Raw genomic sequence first — 7,067 nt, 5'->3', positions numbered from 1 at the left:
TCAGTTACTTTTTATATAAAAGTTTGACCAATACTTTATTTGGCCATGCTTCATTGAACGGATATATTTAAACCATTGTCAACAGGTCATACAGGGACTCTGGATAAGCAATGATTCCCTTAAGGTGGAATACAGTTGGTTAGAGAAGTGCCTTTGGAAGAAATAAAAAGAGAATGAGGTTTGGCTGTCCCAAGAGTTCTATTTTGAACTCATGATTCAGAGAAGTAGAATTAGAATGAAGAAGCTTCTCAGTTTACTTAATTTTAGAAGAAAGACGTATTATGTCCTGGATACCGTAAGTATTGAAATAAAACATTGAGGACAACTTACATGTTCTTCTCCTTCATTTAAGAAATACAGCAAATAAAGTCTATCATTTTTCAAATAAAGAATATACTAATGTACAATAATTCATGGAACTTTTAAAATATATCCTTGGCCAACCCAAGATATTTTAACCACAGATTTGATATGCAATCAAAATTTATATATTTTTAAATATACAGAAGTTTGAATAGAGAACCATTGGCCTATTGAATCAACTGTATTAATTATCCTCACTGCTATTCCAGCGAAGTTACCAAATTAATGACAAGTCGCATGTTGTTTAAATATCTATTTCTCACACTTTCTCTTAAGTAAAATAATTTTTTGTCTTAAATTTTCTAAATTGGAATGAGTTTTGCCCTATAAGATAATATCCTTTCTCAAGTCATGGTTTGCTGTCTGAGTGTTTCCTCAGAAATACAAATGTTTTGTTTGTTTGTTTTTATTGAAACAAGTTCTTATTCTGTCACCCAGGCTGTAGCATAGTGGTGCAATCACAGCTCACTGCAACCTTGACCTCCTGGGCTCAAGTGATCCTCCTGCCTTAGCCTCCCTCCTGCCTCAGCTTCCCAAGTAGCTGGAAATACATGTGTGTGCCACCACACCTGGCTAATTTTTTTTAAGACATGAATTTCACTGTCTTAATAATGTTAATAATGTGTTAATAATGCAAAGCTTTAATACAAAGTTTTCAATAGTACAAACCAGAACAAGATGAGGAAGAAGAAGGAGGAGGAGAAAAAGAAGGAAGGAAGGAGGAGACAAGGAAAGGAAGAAAGGAGGGAAGAAAGGAAGGCTGAAAAATAGGAAGGAAGAAGAATAGAATCGAGAAGGAAGAGAGGGAATAAAAAATGGAGAAAAGGAGAAATTAGATGAAGAAAAAGTTGGAGGAGGACAGAAAATAAAAGAAAAGAAAAATAAGAGAAAGATAAAACAGAAAAAGAGAAGAAAAAAAAAAACAAAATGAAGGAAGAATATAATTTCTATTGAATTATCTGGTGATTTCTTTCTTATGCTGCAGTTTAGCACCCAAGAGGAAAATCTTCAGTGCCAAACTCCTGAGATCTACATCACTTAGTCTGTCAAGTCGTAGTGACCAATTCATTCCCTTTACCGTTTATGTATTATTATTATTTTCAGAGAATTCAGTGGTGTTGGTAATGTGACATCTGTGGATTGACTGTCCAAAATGTAAAGTAAAACGGTTTATCTGGTGAAGCCATATGTGTCCCAGATGAAATATTCTAAAAGAGAACATTTCACAAGAATGAGGATTTTAGGCATAACCCTAAAGATTTTGCCATTAGTCAGTTCCTTAGTCCTGGGGTCACTAGTTCTCAGCTTCATGGCATTTTGTGATTTTACGTTAGCTTCTTTCAGACTGGTGATGATCAACAAGGTTAATAGATATAGAACAACCTAATGATTACTCATATAGCAACAGATTAGACTCCTCAAAGTTACAAATGATATTAAATATTTTTAAATGCATGCATGCAATAGCACATGCATATATGCGCACACATCTCTCAATGTATGCTAAATGGCCTGTCTTATATCTACTGCCACGCCCAGAGAATGAAAATAAAAATTCACATACCATTCTAGAGTCATGTTATGATTTTCAGCCAATGAAGAATGACTGTATATTTCTTGATTTCTACTTGCTGAGGCCTGATAATTGTCTGAAACTTTTTTAAACTGACTTTATTTTATTTTTTATTTTTATTTTTTTTAATGAGTGTAACTTTTTATTAAGGTAGAATTCTTTACATTAAAGAAATGTATGAAAATGGTTAAGTACAATCAAAAGGCTCCAAAAGTCTTACAGTGAAAACAACAGTCCTGGCAGTTGTTCTTTCCAGAGGCAAACCCTTTTCATTCTCTTAGTTTTTCCTTCTGGAAGTTACTTTCATGGGTTTTTCCAAATTATTATTTTTTTTTTTTTTCAAGTGAATGCCTATATTAATACATGTAATTTAAAAAAGCCTCTACAATTTATAACACATCCTAACAGTCCCCGGCCCTATCCCTCCTAATTCTCCAAAGCAATGATTTTTAACTCCTTTAGCAATGTCTTCTATTTTTTTCCCACTATAACTACTTAGTCATTTCTTGGTTAATTTATACATTAGTTATTTCTTGATATGACAGATGAAGATTTATCTCTTATGCCATCACTATCTTCACTTTTCCTCCCATATTGTCCCAAAGTAGTTAACAGATTTAGGGGCTAAGCAGTTGCCACATCATTATGACTATGTACATATTGTTAATTGTTGAGAAAAACAGCGTATTATGCTCTTAGTTCCTATCCTGTAGTTCTTTCTGCCCTAGAATTAATGATTACCCAACCAATCCTTCCCCCTTATTTTTTTACTTTCGCTTTATCTTCAATGAACTTCTTTCCAAATGCCCCAAATCTGGCAATAACCTATTATTATTTTTAAGAGAAGGCTGGTCTGGAACTCTTGTGCTCAAGCCATCCTCTTGCTTAGCCTCCTGAGTAGCTGAGGCTACAATCATGGGCCACCCTATCCGGGTAATCTATTAATATTTTTACTGCTTTTTAAAGCCAGCTCCATGGCTGAAATATTGCCTGTGTTGGATACTATTTGCTGGATCCATGTCATTCTCTGGTTTGTGTACTCCTTCATTTTGCTGGAGCATTTTCTCCAATAGCTTCCCAAGAAAGGGTACATGGAGATAACCCCTGAGTCTTTGCTTGTCTAAAAATGTATTATTTTACCTTGACCCTTGATTATTTGGGTGAATAGATTTATTAGTTGAAAATAACTTTCTAGAATTCTGAAGGCATGGTTCCATTGTTTTCAGATTTTTTTTTTTTTTTTTGGAGACAGAGTCTTGCTCTGTTGCCCAGGCTGGAGTGCAGTGGCACAATTTTCCCTCACTGCAAGCTCCAGCGCCTCCTGGGTTCACGCCATTCTCCTGCCTCAGCCTCCCGAGTAGCTGGGACTACAGGCACCCAACACCACGCCCAGCTAATTTTTTTTTTTTTTTTGTATTTTTAGTAGAGACGGGTTTTCACCGTGTTAGCTAGGACGGTCTCAATCTCCTGACCTTGTGATCTGCCTGCCTCGGCCTCCCAAAGTGCTGGGATTACACGTATGAGCCACCACACGCGGCCAGTTTTCAGATTCTTTTTTGAGACAGGCAGGGTCTCTTCTGTCACCCAGGCTGGAGTGCAGTGGCACAATCACGACTCACTGCAGCCTTGAACTCGCGGGCTCAATTGATCCTTCCATCTCAGCCCTCCGAGTAGATGGGCCTACAGGTGTGCAATACAATGCCCAGATAATTTTTGTACTTTTTGTAGAGACGGGGCCTCACCATGTTGCCCAAGATGGTCTCAAGTGATCCACCTGCCTAGCCCTCCCAAAGTGAGCCACTGTGCCTGGCCAGTTTTTCCTGTATTCTCTCTCTACTTCCTTCATTTCTCAAAGGCATCTCAAGCTCAGTGGGCCCCAAACCAAAGTTAAACTCCATCAGAATATCCTGCCACTTCCAACTTTAAGATATATCTTAAATCACAATTTCGTACTACATGCAACCCTTTGGTTCCAACTACCATCATCCCTCACTTGAACTTAGAATTAGTTTTCCTGCTTTTGTATTTTTTAAAAAATTATAAATTATTTCAAATAAACCATGTGTGGCTTTATACTTTTTACTACACAAAAAGTGTGAAGATCTGCCAGGTGCGGTGGCTCACACCTGTAATCCCAGCACTCTGGGAGGCCAAGGCGGGTGGATCCCTTGAGGTCAGGAGTTTGAGACCAGACTGACCAACACGGTGAAATCCCATCCCCACCAAAAACACAAAATCAGCTAGGCCTGGTGGCCCGCGCCTGTAGTCCCAGCTACTCGGGAGCCTGAGGCAGGAGAATCGCTTGAACCCTGGAAGGCGGAGGTTGCAGTGAGCGGAAGTTGCGCCACCGCAGTCTGCCTGGGAATCAGGAGTGAAAAGCTGTCTGGAAAACAAAACAAACAAAAAAAAACAAACAAAAAAGTATGAAGACATTACATAGTTAAACACGGAATTGCTTTAAGTGCTTGGCATTCACTATTCCCATGCATGCCAGCAGCTTCTTACTGCAAACACCTGGGACTTGCTGTAGAGAAGCTGGAGTACTTTCCGCCCACACACAGGACAGGGAGCTGAAAAGGAAAGAGTGGGTGATAAATACTCCAGCTTGCTCCCCTCGGTTTCCCTGTATCTCAGCAGTATGGAGCTTGTTACCAATGAGAACTTGCTCACTGACTTTAAACTGGTTTCCTTACCGTCTCAGCTCCATTTCTCCATACCTCAATTGATAATTTCTGGTAAGACCTAGCAAATAAACTGCTTTCACTGAAATTTCAGTCTTGGAATCCGCTTTGGGTTCACCAATCTGAGACAGAAATATACTCATTTTTCCATCACTGCACTTCCAGGTTGTTTTCAATTGTTTCACTGTTACAAACAAGGCTGCAACATTTGTCTACAAACCTCTGGATATACACATAGGAAATTTTTGGTATTTCCCACTAGTGAAAGTGCTCAGGGGAAGGGTATGTGCATCTTCATCTTTAATAAACGCTACCAACATTTGAAAAGCCCGAAAATGCCAAGGACTGGCAAGAGTGCCATATGCGATGTGTGTGGAAAGGCAGCTCACTGTAGCAGGTGCTTGGGACTCAGTCAGGGTGTTGGAGAGGCACTTACTTATAGCAAGAATGTTTCATAAATGATATCGGATATAGTCTAGGTTAGTGGGGAATAAAAACACATTGCTTAGAAATAATGATCCATAGATCTAAAGTCAACAAAAGTATTTTTTTCTAAAGTAAAAATACAAACATTTTTCAGAGGGAGGGGGAACAACTTAAACCAGAAAACACCTTCATATGAATCATTCTTCTCATGTACTTCAAATTTGTATTTAATGCCTTTCTCCTCCTGGACATCAGAGAAAACACCTCGGTATTCTGGCAGAAGTTTATATTTCTCCAAATCAATTTCTGGAAAAAAATGTGTCACTTTCAAAGTCCTGAATGATCCTTGTCACAAACAGTTTAAGATTGCTTGGGTGATTCATGGATTCCTTATAAAACAGAACCGCCACCAACCATCCAAATCATGTCTACTTCATTTGCTAATTCTGGTTATTAAGTTTCAAGGCATCATCCAGACTTCTGGCAAAAAAAAAAAAAAAAAAAAAAGAGTTCCTTCTGAAGGTTCTTGAGGTCTCTACTGAGAACTAAATTAATTCTGTTCTTTAAAGGGTGATTTTTCTCAGGAAGGGAGAACCAGATCTTCCTACCCATAATCACCAGATTCTGTTTGCCTTCTGCTGAAGAGGTTGTGGTCATTCTCTGGAAATACCTGAACTCATTCCTGAGCGGCGGCCAGGGCAGGTCCCTGTTTTGCTGACGCCAATGTTCTGGGACACAGCGACGATGCAGTTTAGCAAACGAACCATGACAGCAGCGAGAGCAGCTCTGAGCCTGCTTGCTACACCAAGACGCGTGGCCAAGATTGGACTCTTTCTTTAACTGACAACTAATAATTGAACATATCCATGAGGTTTATAGTGATGTCTCAATACACGTAATGCATAGTGATCTGATGAGGATAATTAGCACATCCATCATTTTAAACATTTATCTTTTTTATGTTGGAAATATTCAATATTCTCCTTCTAGCTATTTAAAACTATGTAATCTATTATTGTTAACTATAATAATTCTACAGTGCTATACAATCCTAATAATAGCCAAATAATGTGGCTTCTTTCAGCTTATGTCTAAGCTGAAAAGGCAGTACCTGTCGGGATATGAGTAATACTGAATTTTACTTGTCAGAATATAACTGATACTGAACATAACCTTGCTTCTTCTCCAGCAGAACAACATTAATATTATCAAGAACAACAACAACAACAACAACAACAATAACCACCACAACAAAAACAATATTCCCTGCTCTGGCAATTCATAAAGCCTATCAGTTCTCAAGCTCCCTCCTTGCATGCTTTTCTTCTTTCTTTCTTACATTTCATTAACTATTTGCTTGAGTAAAATTATGACGCAAGGTTAAATTATGAATTATAAATCATAAATGCCCTTCAATACACAGACACTAGTGCTTATTTTTCAAATAAATATATATAGATAATTACATAAGAAAATTTATATGTATAAATGGCTCTACAACTTTCTGAAACTTATAGGTATTACATGGCATTCCATATGAATACAGATTACTCAATTATTTTGAATCAATTAGTATTAATCACATACCTTTTATATGTTATACTAGGCACGAGGAAGCTAAATATAAAAGATAAAATCTCTGCTCTCAGATTTGCACAGTTGAGAAGGAAAGATCAATAATAAAACGGGAATTTTTATAAAGTGAATTAAATGCTATAAATATGGAAGCACAGAATACAATGGAGTCAGAGGTGAAATACTCAATTTATATTAGAATTTAAGAGGGTGGCTTTTAATTTTTTTTTTATTTTGTTTTGTTTTATTTTATTTTATTTTAATAGAGATGGGGTCTTGCTCTGTCACCCAGGCTGGAGCCAAGTGGCGTGAACATAGCCCACTGTAGCATTAAACTCTTGACATGCTCACCTTAGCCCCTCGAAGGGCTAGGATTGCAGCCATGAGCCACTGTGTCCAGCCCTACTTCTTGAGTCAAGATAACGTCTAGGCTAGATCTGAAATGTATG

The 7,067-nt window shown here is 37.7% G+C and overlaps 1 pseudogene; it reads right to left on the bottom strand.

Annotated features, from left to right (window-relative positions):
- Positions 1-5,122: 5,122 nt before the first annotated feature.
- LOC112604518 lies at positions 5,123-5,810 on the bottom strand (annotated as a pseudogene).
- Between the last annotated feature and the right edge of the window lie 1,257 nt (positions 5,811-7,067).

Source organism: Theropithecus gelada, chromosome 13, assembly GCF_003255815.1.
Source record: "Theropithecus gelada isolate Dixy chromosome 13, Tgel_1.0, whole genome shotgun sequence".
Taxonomy (NCBI): domain Eukaryota; kingdom Metazoa; phylum Chordata; class Mammalia; order Primates; family Cercopithecidae; genus Theropithecus; species Theropithecus gelada.
This window is presented reverse-complemented; position numbering and strand designations above follow the sequence as displayed.